Genomic DNA, 13,945 nt, shown 5'->3' on the forward strand with positions numbered 1-13,945 from the left:
CTCCCATAAGTGACTCCACCCCTCACATTATATATACAGTATATCCCATAAGTGAGTCCACCCCTCACATTATATATACAGTATATCCCATAAGTGAGTCCACCCCTCACATTATATATACAGTATCTCCCATAAGTGACTCCACCCCTCACATTATATATACAGTATATCCCATAAGTGAGTCCACCCCTCACATTATATATACAGTATATCCCATAAGTGACTCCACCCCTCACATTATATATACAGTATCTCCCATAAGTGACTCCACCCCTCACATTATATATACAGTATATCCCATAAGTGAGTCCACCCCTCACATTATATATACAGTATCTCCCATAAGTGACTCCACCCCTCACATTATATATACAGTATCTCCCATAAGTGACTCCACCCCTCACATTATATATACAGTATCTCCCATAGGTGAGTCCACCCCTCACATTATATATACAGTATCTCCCATAAGTGACTCCACCCCTCACATTATATATACAGTATCTCCCATAGGTGAGTCCACCCCTCACATTATATATACAGTATCTCCCATAAGTGACTCCACCCCTCACATTATATATACAGTATCTCCCATAAGTGACTCCACCCCTCACATTATATATACAGTATATCCCATAAATGAGTCCACCCCTCACATTATATACAGTATCTCCCATAAGTGAGTCCACCCCTCACATTATATATACAGTATATCCCATAAGTGAGTCCACCCCTCACATTATATATACAGTATCTCCCATAAGTGACTCCACCCCTCACATTATATATACAGTATCTCCCATAAGTGAGTCCACCCCTCACATTATATACAGTATCTCCCATAAGTGAGTCCACCCCTCACATTATATACACAGTATATCCCATAAGTGAGTCCACCCCTCACATTATATATACAGTATCTCCCATAAGTGAGTCCACCCCTCACATTATATATACAGTATCTCCCATAAGTGAGTCCACCCCTCACATTATATATACAGTATCTCCCATAAGTGACTCCACCCCTCACATTATATATACAGTATATCCCATAAGTGACTCCACCCCTCACATTATATATACAGTATCTCCCATAAGTGAGTCCACCCCTCACATTATATATACAGTATATCCCATAAGTGACTCCACCCCTCACATTATATACAGTATATCCCATAAGTGAGTCCACCCCTCACATTATATATACAGTATATCCCATAAGTGACTCCACCCCTCACATTATACAGTATCTCCCATAAGTGAGTCCACCCCTCACATTATATATACAGTATATCCCATGAGTGACTCCACCCCTCACATTATATATACAGTATCTCCCATAAGTGACTCCACCCCTCACATTATATACAGTATCTCCCATAAGTGAGTCCACCCCTCACATTATATACACAGTATATCCCATAAGTGAGTCCACCCCTCACATTATATATACAGTATCTCCCATAAGTGAGTCCACCCCTCACATTATATATACAGTATCTCCCATAAGTGAGTCCACCCCTCACATTATATATACAGTATCTCCCATAAGTGAGTCCACCCCTCACATTATATATACAGTATCTCCCATAAGTGACTCCACCCCTCACATTATATATACAGTATATCCCATAAGTGACACCACCCCTCACATTATATATACAGTATATCCCATAAGTGACTCCACCCCTCACATTATATATACAGTATATCCCATAAGTGAGTCCACCCCTCACATTATATATACAGTATATCCCATAAGTGACTCCACCCCTCACATTATATATACAGTATCTCCCATAAGTGAGTCCACCCCTCACATTATATACAGTATATCCCATAAGTGAGTCCACCCCTCACATTATATATACAGTATATCCCATAAGTGACTCCACCCCTCACATTATACAGTATCTCCCATAAGTGAGTCCACCCCTCACATTATATACAGTATCTCCCATAAGTGAGTCCACTCCTCACATTATATACAGTATCTCCCATAAGTGACTTCACCCCTCACATTAAATATACAGTATATCCCATAAGTGAGTCCACCCCTCACATTATATATACAGTATCTCCCATAAGTGAGTCCACCCCTCACATTATATATACAGTATCTCCCATAAGTGAGTCCACCCCTCACATTATATATACAGTATCTCCCATAAGTGAGTCCACCCCTCACATTATATATACAGTATATCCCATAAGTGAGTCCACCCCTCACATTATATACAGTATATCCCATAAGTGAGTCCACCCCTCACATTATATACAGTATATCCCATAAGTGACTCCACCCCTCACATTATATATACAGTATATCCCATAAGTGACTCCACCCCTCACATTATATATACAGTATCTCCCATAAGTGAGTCCACCCCTCACATTATATATACAGTATCTCCCATAAGTGACTCCACCCCTCACATTATATATACAGTATCTCCCATAAGTGAGTCCACCCCTCACATTATATATACAGTATCTCCCATAAGTGAGTCCACCCCTCACATTATATATACAGTATCTCCCATAAGTGAGTCCACCCCTCACATTATATATACAGTATATCCCATAAGTGAGTCCACCCCTCACATTATATATACAGTATCTCCCATAAGTGAGTCCACCCCTCACATTATATATACAGTATATCCCATAAGTGAGTCCACCCCTCACATTATATATACAGTATCTCCCATAAGGGAGTCCACCCCTCACACTATATATACAGTATATCCCATAAGTGACTCCACCCCTCACATTATATATACAGTATATCCCATAAGTGACTCCACCCCTCACATTATATATACAGTATCTCCCATAAGTGAGTCCACCCCTCACATTATATATACAGTATATCCCATAAGTGAGTCCACCCCTCACATTATATACAGTATCTCCCATAAGTGAGTCCACCCCTCACATTATATATACAGTATCTCCCATAAGTGACTCCACCCCTCACATTATATATACAGTATCTCCCATAAGTGACTCCACCCCTCACATTATATACAGTATCTCCCATAAGTGAGTCCACCCCTCACATTATATACACAGTATATCCCATAAGTGAGTCCACCCCTCACATTATATACAGTATATCCCATAAGTGAGTCCACCCCTCACATTATATATACAGTATCTCCCATAAGTGAGTCCACCCCTCACATTATATACAGTATCTCCCATAAGTGAGTCCACCCCTCACATTATATATACAGTATATCCCATAAGTGAGTCCACCCCTCACATTATATATACAGTATCTCCCATAAGTGAGTCCACCCCTCACATTATATATACAGTATATCCCATAAGTGAGTCCACCCCTCACATTATATACAGTATCTCCCATAAGTGAGTCCACCCCTCACATTATACATACAGTATCTCCCATAAGTGAGTCCACCCCTCACATTATATTATATATACACACACACACACAGTATCTCACACAAGTGAGTCAATAATATCTAAACCTTGGCAACAAAAGTGAGTGCACCCTAAAGCGGAAATGTCCAAAGGGTCAATATTTTGTGTGTGCGCCATTATTTTCCAACATTTTCTTAAAGGAAAACTGTCAGTAACGCCCCCCCCCCCTTCCCCCCCCCCCCCCCCCCCCCGCACTAACCAGAGGTACTGGCTGGTAGTGCAGGGGACGCTAATCAATATGCTGCCTACCATGCCTGGATCCGCTCCACCGTTCGCTCGTTATCTTCATTCTTCTGGATACGCAAATGAACTGGCACGGGCGGGGTTACAAGACACCTTCGGGCACTCTGACGTTAGCGCCACTTGTCCGGAGCGTGGCCCGTCTTATGAATATTCATCCCCTTCCTCCTTCCAGTTGGAGGGAGGGGATGAATATTCAGAAGGGGGGACTTTACTGACAGTTTTCCTTTAAGCCTCTTGGGCATGGGGTTCACCAGATCTTCACATGTTGTCCCTGGAGTCCTCTTCGTCCTCCAGAACCACATCAAGGAGCTGGTGGATGATAGAGACCTTGTTTTCCTTCACCTTCCATTTAAGGATTCCCCACAGATGATTAATAGGGTTTATGTCCATCCCCTTTACCCTCAGCTTCTTTAGCAGGGCAGTGGTGGTCTTGTAGTTGTTTGGGGTCATTATGTTGGATACTGATCTGCGGCCCAGTCTCCTAATGGAGGGATCCTGCTCTGTTTCAGTATGTCACAGTACATGTTGGCATTCATGGTTTCCTCAATGAACTGTAGCCCCCCAGTGTGAGCAGAACTCATGCAGCCCCAGACCATGACACCCCCACCCCAATGTCTGACTGTAGGCAGGATGCACTTGTCTTTGTTGTCCTCACCTGGTTGCCACCACACACACCTGACACCATCTGAGCCAAATAAGTTTATCTTGGTGACATCAGACCACAGGACATTGTTCCAGTAATCCATGTACTTAAAGGGGTACTCCGACCCTGAGACATCTTATCCCCTATCCAAAGGATAGGGGATAAGATGTTGCGCCGCAGGGGTCCCGCTGCTGGGGGCTCCCACAATCTTTTATTCGCCACCCACCTGTTTGAGCTGCACGCCGCGGTGCCAGCTCACAAACATCCGGGTGGAGACCACGGGGCCGGAGTATCGTGACGTCTTCTGAGGGGACACAACATTAAACACTGTTAGGATGCTTTCACACCAGATTTTCAGCCTACGGCTGCCGGATCCGGCTGGGGGAGGGGAAAACCGTGCGCTCCGGTACCCCATCCGGACCGGTGCTGAAATCCATTGACTTTAATGAGCCAACCGGAGTCACCATTTGACTGCGGTCGGCTCATTTCTGCCCCGTATCCGGTTTTGTGACCGGACCTAAAGCCATAGTATACTACGGTTTTAGGTCCAGTCAGAAAAACGGATATGGGTCGAAAATGAGCCGACCGGAATCAAACGGTGACTCCAGTCGGCTCATTAAAGTCAATGGATTTCAGCACCGGTCCGGATGGGGTAACGGTGCACACGGCTTTCCCCTCTCCCAGCCGGATCCGGCAGCCGTAGGCTGAAAACGTGGTGTGAAAGCCTCCTTATAAAGGCTGTGCAGTTGTAGGTCGAACATATAGAATCCAAAGTGGTGATGGTCCAGGACCTGAATATTGGGCATCAACAAGGCACTTCAAGAAAATAGTTGGGTTCGGATTACATAACTGGTATTTTATGGCAAAGCTTTTTGAATCTGGGATGTCGGTTCAGACTTGATCCCACTTGCCTGGTGAAGAATCCAATCACGATTTGAAAAGCGTTGCCATGGTTACAATAGACTACCCATTATCTAAGACTTCTAAACCCAACTATTTTCTTGGAGCAGCCGATGCCGACTATTTAGGTCGCTGATCCCCAATTCGCCTCCGACCGGCACTCTAGTCTTGATTTAGGAGCAGAGGTCATGCTCCATACCCCTGGCATCATGGCTTCAATCATCGGGCAGTGATGCCAGAAGTACAAAGCGAGGCCGCCGATTGGCTGTGGCGGTCACATGACCTCCGCTCCTATAGTAAGACTGGAGTGCCAAATGGGGGATCAGCATGACATTGCAGAGGTAAGTATTAGTCAGGTATGTATCACATAACAGGTATTCTATTCTAACTATGTAGCGACGCGTTTCAAATCCAAAACAGATTTTGCCTGGCGAAGAATTTGTTCAGTATTCGAAACGCGTTGCCATATTAGTTATAATAATATACCCCTCCTACCCGTAATACTTCCGAATCCAACTATTTTCTTAGAGTTCTTAGGCCCTGTTGATGCCCATTATTCAGGTCGCTGACCTGCATCGCCACTTTGGATATTTAGGGGTGGAATTTATTAACTGGCATGAACCAGCAAAATTGCGTGCGGCGCGATTTTATTTTACGCATTGACTTGCGCCGCAAGTATCAAATTTTCTGCAATTTTTATGTTGTTTGCATCCAACGTCAACATTTTTCTTTGTTAGCAAATGCACTGGTTGGGGCGAATTTTTCACTTGCGCAATTCATTTATTTTTCATTTATTTTTCATTTATTTTTTTGCGCAAATTTACTCCTGTGACCGGCTGGCCTAGAAAGGTGTGCGAGACTTTCAATTCTAGGGGCTTCCTGATGTTTGTGCAAATTTATTAAATGTTGTGCGCAAAATAATACATTTTGCGCAGCAACTGGGAAAACCACACACTGGCGCAATAGGTTTGGCACTGCGCAAAAATCATGCGCTAATGATTAATTCTTCCCTCCTTAGTATTTCAATTACAGACGAAAACCAACATTTTTTTGGGGCGATCACTATGATACGCTTCCTCCCATAGGATTTGTTGCACTATATCTGCCGCCAACAGCGCCAAAATCTAGACGGCACCAGCTCAGGTCTGTCCGTATTTGTGATTGAAGAAGGATCAGGTGTAGTTGTGCCTAACCTGTTGTAAAACTACAACTCCCATCATGCCCTGACAGCCTTCGGCTGTCAGGGCATGATGGGAATTGTAGTTTAGCAACAGCTGGAGAACCACCCGCAGTCATACAGCAATAACAACATATCTCCGACAAATAGGAGGGTACGGGGCCCTTTAAACCGGTCTATGACTAAATCCAATGGGGAATTCCAATTTTCACCCGGCTTTCACTTTGGCTCGTACGTTACATTTATGGCCGCAACTTCCTATTAGAAAAAGAGACTTTCATCCTTGCACTTTTAACCCTAGAAGTGCTGGGCTACAAGATCTCACCCTGTCGGCTCGTGCGCGATTTCGCTGTGGACCGATCTGCCAGGGTGCAATACTAATACGCTGCAAAAGGGACGAACTCCACACAAAAAACAGACATCCGATTAATTTTTTTTAAGATCTACTTTTCCTGCTAGCGTATACCGCGGCGTAGTTTTGTAGCATATCTGTGGTCAGGGCATGATGGGACATTGCAGCAGTCAGGGCATGATGGGAGATGTAGTTTTGCAACATTTTAGCGGTCAGGCCATGATGGGAGGTGTAGTTTTGCAACATTTTAGCGGTCAGGCCATGATGGGAGGTGTAGTTTTGCAACATTTTAGCAGTCAGGCCATGATGGGAGGTGTAGTTTTGCAACATTTTAGCCATCAAGGCATGATGGGCAGGTGTAGTTTTGCAACATTGCAGCAGTCAGGGCATGATGGGAGGTGTAGTTTTGCAACATTGCAGCAGTCAGGGCATGATGGGAGGTGTAGTTTTGCAACACTGCAGCAGTCAGGGCATGATGGGAGGTGTAGTTTTGCAACACTGCAGCAGTCAGGGCATGATGGGAGATGTAGTTTTGCTACACTGCAGCAGTCAGGGCATGATGGGAGGTGTAGTTTTGCAACATTTTAGCGGTCAGGCCATGATGGGAGGTGTTGTTTTGCCACATTTTAGCAATCAGGCCATGATGGGAGGTGTAGTTTTGCAACATTTTAGCGGTCAGGCCATGATGGGAGGTGTAGTTTTGCAACATTTTAGCCATCAAGGCATGATGGGAGGTGTAGTTTTGCAACATTGCAGCAATCAGAGCATGATGGGAGGTGTAGTTTTGCTACATTAGATGACAATTGAAGTTGTAGTTTTGCATCATTGCAACTCTCAGAGCACAATGGGAGTTGTAGTCTTCCAGCACTTCAGCTGTCATTAGATTTAGGATTGCTACATTTGGGTAATCAGGGCACAAAATGTTGCAGCTCTGCAATATTTCAGCTGCTTGGGCATGCTGGGAGTTGGAGTTTTGGAACAGCTGGAGGCGCACTGGTTGGGAAACACTGATCTAGTGGAATATACCCTTTGCACTGCTTTGCTGCTTATTTAGTGGTCTTCAGACAGTGGACCTCCAGCTGTGGCAATATTACAACTCCCAGCATGCCCGAAGTTGCATTTTTGTAACAGCTGGAGGTGCACAGTTTGGTGACCACAATGAGAGACCAAAGCAACAAACATATACATACTTGTTGCAGAGACGCCTTCGCTCATTGTGCATGTTGTGGATGTGCGATCAGGTCTGTTTTCTCTACTTGTATGGTGCAGCAGAGAAGCGACACATCAGCTGTGAACACGTCGGCCCCTGCAGCCATGAAACGGTTACTGTCCCGGCAGCTAATTCCTCCGCTGTCACACATCCTACAATGACTCGCAGCACAATGAGTAGCAAAGCCATCTGGCAGCAAAGGGGATTATAGAGCAAAAGCCTCAGCTCTAAAACCCATGCCCTCCAAGGCGCGGGCAACCTCCAGCCTGGGCAAAGGCCTAGACACCCTGACGGGCAGCAGATCAATGGCAGAGAATGATACAGACAGGCAGCAGGACCGCCAACCAACACCCTACCTGGGCAAGAGGATACATGTAACTGTGCTCTCCGACTGATGGAAAACTACAACTCCCATCGTTCCCTGACAGCCTTGGGAGTTGTGGTTCGGAAAGTCTAGCAGTCAGGGCATGATGGCTATTGTAGTTCTGCAATATTTCGGCTGTCAGGGTACAACAGGCGATACAGTTTTGCAACGCTCCATCTGTTAGGAGTTGTAGTTTTGCAACATTTTACAGGTTGGGCCATGATGGGAGTTGCAGTTTTGTTGCATTTCTGCTGTCAGAGCACAATAAGAGTTGGCACTTTGAAAAATTTTGGGCACATGGAAAGTTGGACCCTGAAAGCCGAAATGGGACAAAACTACAACTCCCTTCGTGGAATATTATAAAATCCGCAGCCCTAGCATCTAAAACAGTGTGCCCAAACTGTGGCCCTCCAGATGTTGCAAAAACTTCAACTCCCAGCATGCCCGGACAGCCGTTGGCTGTCCGGGCATGCTGGGAGTTGAAGTTTTGCAACATCTGGAGGGCCACAGTTTGAGACCACTGATCTAAAACTACAGCACACATCATGTCCTGACATCCAAAACTTTGCAACACTACAACCCCCATTATGCCAACTAATAAAAAAATGCTATTCCCACCGACATCCCAAATGCAGCGAAACAGCAACTTCCCTCTTTGCCCCAACAACCAAAAGTTTGCAAAAAAAAAACTACAACTCCCATCGTGAACTGTTTACAGACAATTCACAACTTTTAAGCTGTCAGGACATGATGGGAGTTGGAATCTAGTAATGTTTTGGCTGTCAGGATACAATGGGAGTAGTAGTTTTTTTTTTGAATTTCAGTAGTCAGGGCACCAATATTTCGACTATCAGGGCTTGATGGGAATCGTAGCTTTGTGACTTTTCATGGCAGCGTTTCCCAACCAGGGTGCCTCCAGCTGGTTCAAAACTACAACTCCCAGCATGGCCGGACAGGCATGCTGGGAGTTGTAGTTTAGCAACAGCTGGAGGCACCCTGGTTTGGAAACACTGTTTCATGGTGTCAGGGAGTTGTAGTTTTGCAACATTCTGACTGTTGGGGCACGATGGGAGTTGTAGTTATGCACTATTTCAACTATCGGGACACGATGGGAGTTGTAGTATTACTACTACTGTTCTGACAGCCAGAATGTTGTATTGTTTTTTTAGAATTTCAGTAGTCAGGGCACCAATATTTCGACTGTCAGGGCCTGATGGGAATCATGGCTGTGACTTTTCATGGCAGTGTTTCCCAACCAGGGTACCTCCAGCTGTTGCAAAACTACAACTCCCAGCATGCCCAGACAGCCTTCAGGGAGTCGTAGTTTTGCAACATTCTGACTGCTGGGGCATGATGGGAGTTGTAGTTCTGCACTATTTCAACTGTCAGGACACAATGGGAGTTGTAGTATTACAACATTCTGGCTGTCAGTGCACAGCTGAAGTTTTGTTACACATCGGTTGTCGGGGCATGATGGGAGTTGGAATCTGGTAATGTTTTGGCTGTCAGGGTATAATGGGAGTAGTAGTGTTTTTTTTGTTTTTTAGAATTTCAGTAGTCAGGGCGCCTGATGGGAATCATGACTTTTCATGGCAGTGTATCCCAACCAGGGTGCCTCCACAACTCCCAGCATGTATGGACCACCGAGCTGTAGTTTTGCAACAGTTGGAGGCACCCTGGTTTGTAAACACTGTTTCATGGTGTCAGGGAGTTGTAGTTTTGCAACATTCTGGCTGTTGGGGCATGATGGGAGTTGTAGTTCTGCACTAACAGCCAGAATGTTGCAAAACTACAACTCCCTGACACCATGAAACAGTGTTTATAAACCAGGGTGCCTCCAGCTGTTACTAAACTACAGCTCGGTGGTCCATACATGCTGGGTGTTGTAGTTTTGCAACAGCTGGAGGCACCCTGGTTGGGAAACACTGTTTCATGGTGTCAGGGAGTTGTAGTTTTGCAACATTCTGGCTGTTGGGGCATGATGGGAGTTGTAGTTCTGCACTATTTCAACTGTCAGGACATGATGGGAGTTGTAGTATTACAACAGTCAGTGCACAGCTGAAGTTTTGTTACACATGGGTTGTCGGGGCACGATGGGAGTTGTAGTCCTACAGTAACCTCAGGCTGGAGGACATAGATGTAACCTGCTACTTCTGATCCTTCCTACTAGGAATAAACTCATGAACGGGCGATAGTCCCGGAGCCTCCATCAGCTGTCACCCGCCTGGCCCCGGGGTGACCACATCTGATGCCCGGTCCCCTCCCCCGGTGCCCGGTATGATGGGGGTGAGCCGGGTGACGGGCAGCACAGGGTCACCGGGCTCTCCGGTAATGCGCAGTCCCCCCCGCGGACACAAATGGAACTTTCCCGGTGTCCCCATAGGCACAGACAGGCCGGTCCCCCCATATTGGTGATGTCCGCCCCCGGCAGGGTCCTGACAGCCCCCCGGCCTCCCCCACCTCACAGCCCCGCTGGATCCTCACCTGTACAGCGGCCGCATCACCTCCTCGTCTCCCCGCACATCCGCCTCCCGGTCTCCTCTCCCGGGGCCTCTTCTCCTTCTTCCCTCTCCAGCCGCCGATCCCTCCGCGCAGCTCCGGCTCTAGTCAGTAATGGCGGCGCAGGACAACCCCCCCCCCGTCCCCAGGCCCGATGGAAGCGTCGCGAACGCGGAACTCGGGGACGCGCATTCCCAGAGAATCCTCCAGTCCGCTGACGTCATCCACAGCATCAACGTCATCACCAGGGAAAAAACACTAGGCGCCTCCGCTGCAGGCCACTCCCTCAGGATGCATAACCACGCCCTCCGGTAGGTTAACCACGCCCTCAGATATCGTAAGTCCCGCCCACCCACATTTTTCCTGACCCGTACTCCAGCTACGACTCCGCCCGCACGAGACGTCATCGTTCCGAGCGCCGCCCATCTACCTTTAGTTTTAGCGCATTGCGCTCTGGGAAATGTAGTTTTGCAGGCATTAGCGCAAAAAAAAAAATAAAATACAGATTGTAGTACTCGTCCTGTGTAACTGTAGCGCGTCTTTCCCTCTTTTTGTACTGTAGGTTCTAATGAACAAATATTAAAATAAACTGTTCTTGCAGTTTATTACCTGAAAAAGCCTCAATACTGACCGTGACGTCATAGGGGGAGTTTTTAAGGGTTGTGTCATGAATGTGTGTGTAAATGTGTCGGAATGCTGCCCTCTGCAGGTAGGGAGAGGTATTGAGGTACTGATACCATGTCTAGAGGGGCTTATGGGTTACATGGTGAGGACTCCTTCTTTATAAGAACTTTAAAGCAGTGTTCCCCAAATTGTGGGACCACCATATATTTCCGTTGGCTGCCCAGACATGCTGGGAGTTGTAGTTTTGCAATATCTGGAGGTGCACAGTTTGGAGACTATGGTTATAAACAGGGTAGCTGTCAGGTCCGCGGTGCCCCAAGGCTTCACAGGCCCGACTGCCATGATCCAATATGATATTTAAGACAAAGGTGACTCACCCAGGTTCCTCAATAGATCAGAGGCCCGACCCCCAGGATCATCATCAATACCTTATACGAAGAGATGACTCACTGCCCCCCCTTCCCCCTCATTGATAAGAGGTCCGACCCCCAGGATCATCATCAATACCTTATACGACACTGCCCCCCCTTCCCCCTCATTGATAAGAGGTCCGACCACCAGGATCATCATCAATACCTTATACGAAAAGATGACTCACTGCCCCCCCTTCCCCCTCATTGATAAGAGGTCCGACCCCCAGGATCATCATCAATACCTTATACGAAGAGATGACTCACTGCCCCCTTCCCCCTCATTGATAAGAGGTCCGACCACCAGGATCATCATCGATTCCTTATATAAGAAGTTCCATTTAGGCGCCCCCCCCTATAGGTCAGAGGTCTGACCCCCAGGATCATCACTGATACCTATGATGAAGGGTTGGCCCACTTAGGCCCCCATTGATAAAAGAGTCTGACCCCAGGATCATCATCGATACCTTATATGGAGGGATGACCCACTTAGCCCCCCACCTCCCTCATTGATAAAAGGGTCCGACCACCAGTATCATGATCAATACCTTATACAAGGAGAAGACCCAGTTAGCCCCCCTCTCATAGATCAGAGGTCCGACCCCCAGGATTAGTGATACAGTTTGTAATTTTCTGCAGTCTCCACACGGGCCGGCGTCTCTCTTAGTATTCTTCCTCGGAAGTTTCTCTCTTTGCCGCTTGTTTTCTGAATCTTTGGATCACAGTTTGGGTCCTTACACACAGGTTTAAAGGGGTAGTCCAGTGGTGAAAAACATATCCCCTATCCTAAGGATAGGGAATAAGTTTCAGATCGTGGGGGGTCCAACCACTGGGGGCCCCCCCGCGATCTCTCTGTACGGGGCCCCAGTTCGCTGGCCAGACAGTGAATGTCGACCACCGCACGAAGCAGCGGCCGACACACCCCCTCAATACATCGCTATGGCAGAGCCGGAGATTGCCGAAGGCAGCGCTTCGGCTCTGCCTTAGAGTTGTATTGAGGGGGCGTGTCATCCGCCGCTTCATACGGTGGTCAACACTCCCCCTTCCTCCGAGCTGTCGGGGCCCTGTACAGATCGCTGGGAGCCCCAGCCGTTGGACCTCCCACGACCTGAAACTTATTCCCTATCCTTAGGATAGGGGATAAGTCTTTCACCACTGGACTACTCCTTTAATATGGTGACAAGTCCCCCCGGACCTCAGGTCTGATAACCTGCAGCCATAATAGGTGATAGGCTGAGCGGTAGTGTGACATATCCAGCTCAGAGGCATTGCGTGTAGCTTCTGGGCCCCGATGCAAAATCTGCAATAGGGCCCCATATGCCAATTAAAATACTTGTTCTCTTATTGGGCAGATGGTCTTTGGGGCCCCCTTATGCACCAGAGCCCCGGTGCGACTGCTACCTCTGTTACTTCTATAACTACGCCCCTGATCGAATTCCAGCACCAGGAAGAAGATCAGGGCCGGTTCTCAATACGTCACACAGCCCAAGGCAGGACATCGCTGCGGCCGGAGATTAGCCGAGCCACAGTGTGATGAGTCGACCACAAGAAGCAGAAAAGGGTGCGGGATACTGAAGGCAGGAGGTAAGTCTTTTAGTTTTGTTTTATTTAATGCCAGCATTCTGGGCAAGTTGTATCTCAGAGTACCCCTTTAAAGGGGTACTCCGGTGAAAAACTTTATTTTTTTTTTAAATCAACTGGTGCCAGAAAGTTAAACAGATTTGTACATTACTTCTATTAAAAAATCTTAATCCTTCCTGTACTTATTAGCTGCTGAATACTACAGCGGAAATTCTTTTCTTTTTGTAACAGAGCTCTCTGCTGACATCATGAGCACAGGGCTCTCTGCTGACATCTCTGTCCATTTTAGGAACTGCCCAGAACAGCATATGTTTGCTATGGGTATTTCCTTTTACTCTGGACAGTTCCTAAAATGGACAGAGATGTCAGCAGAGAGCGCTGTGCTCATGATGTCAGCAGACAGCTCTGTGTTTCAAACGGAAAAGAATTTCCACTGTAGTATTCAGCAGCTAATAAGTACAGGAAGAATTAAGATTTTTTAATAGAAGTAAT

At 46.7% G+C, this 13,945-nt stretch overlaps 1 protein-coding gene across 2 annotated transcripts in view; it reads right to left on the bottom strand.

Annotated features, from left to right (window-relative positions):
* ARHGAP5 (Rho GTPase activating protein 5) overlaps positions 1-10,977 on the bottom strand; it is a 98,018-nt gene extending 87,041 nt beyond the window's left edge. The window contains exons 1-2 of one of the 2 annotated variants that reach the window (XM_056547016.1): positions 10,824-10,970; positions 4,563-4,640 (exon numbers count right to left, since the gene is read on the bottom strand). The gene's annotated coding sequence lies outside the window, so the exon portion shown is untranslated. Of the gene's footprint in view, positions 1-4,562; positions 4,641-10,823 lie in introns of both variants that reach the window. The other variant, XM_056547015.1, reaches the window with a different exon arrangement.
* Positions 10,978-13,945: the final 2,968 nt, after the last annotated feature.

The sequence above is a fragment of the Hyla sarda genome, chromosome 11, assembly GCF_029499605.1.
Source record: "Hyla sarda isolate aHylSar1 chromosome 11, aHylSar1.hap1, whole genome shotgun sequence".
NCBI classification, from domain to species: Eukaryota; Metazoa; Chordata; class Amphibia; order Anura; family Hylidae; genus Hyla; species Hyla sarda.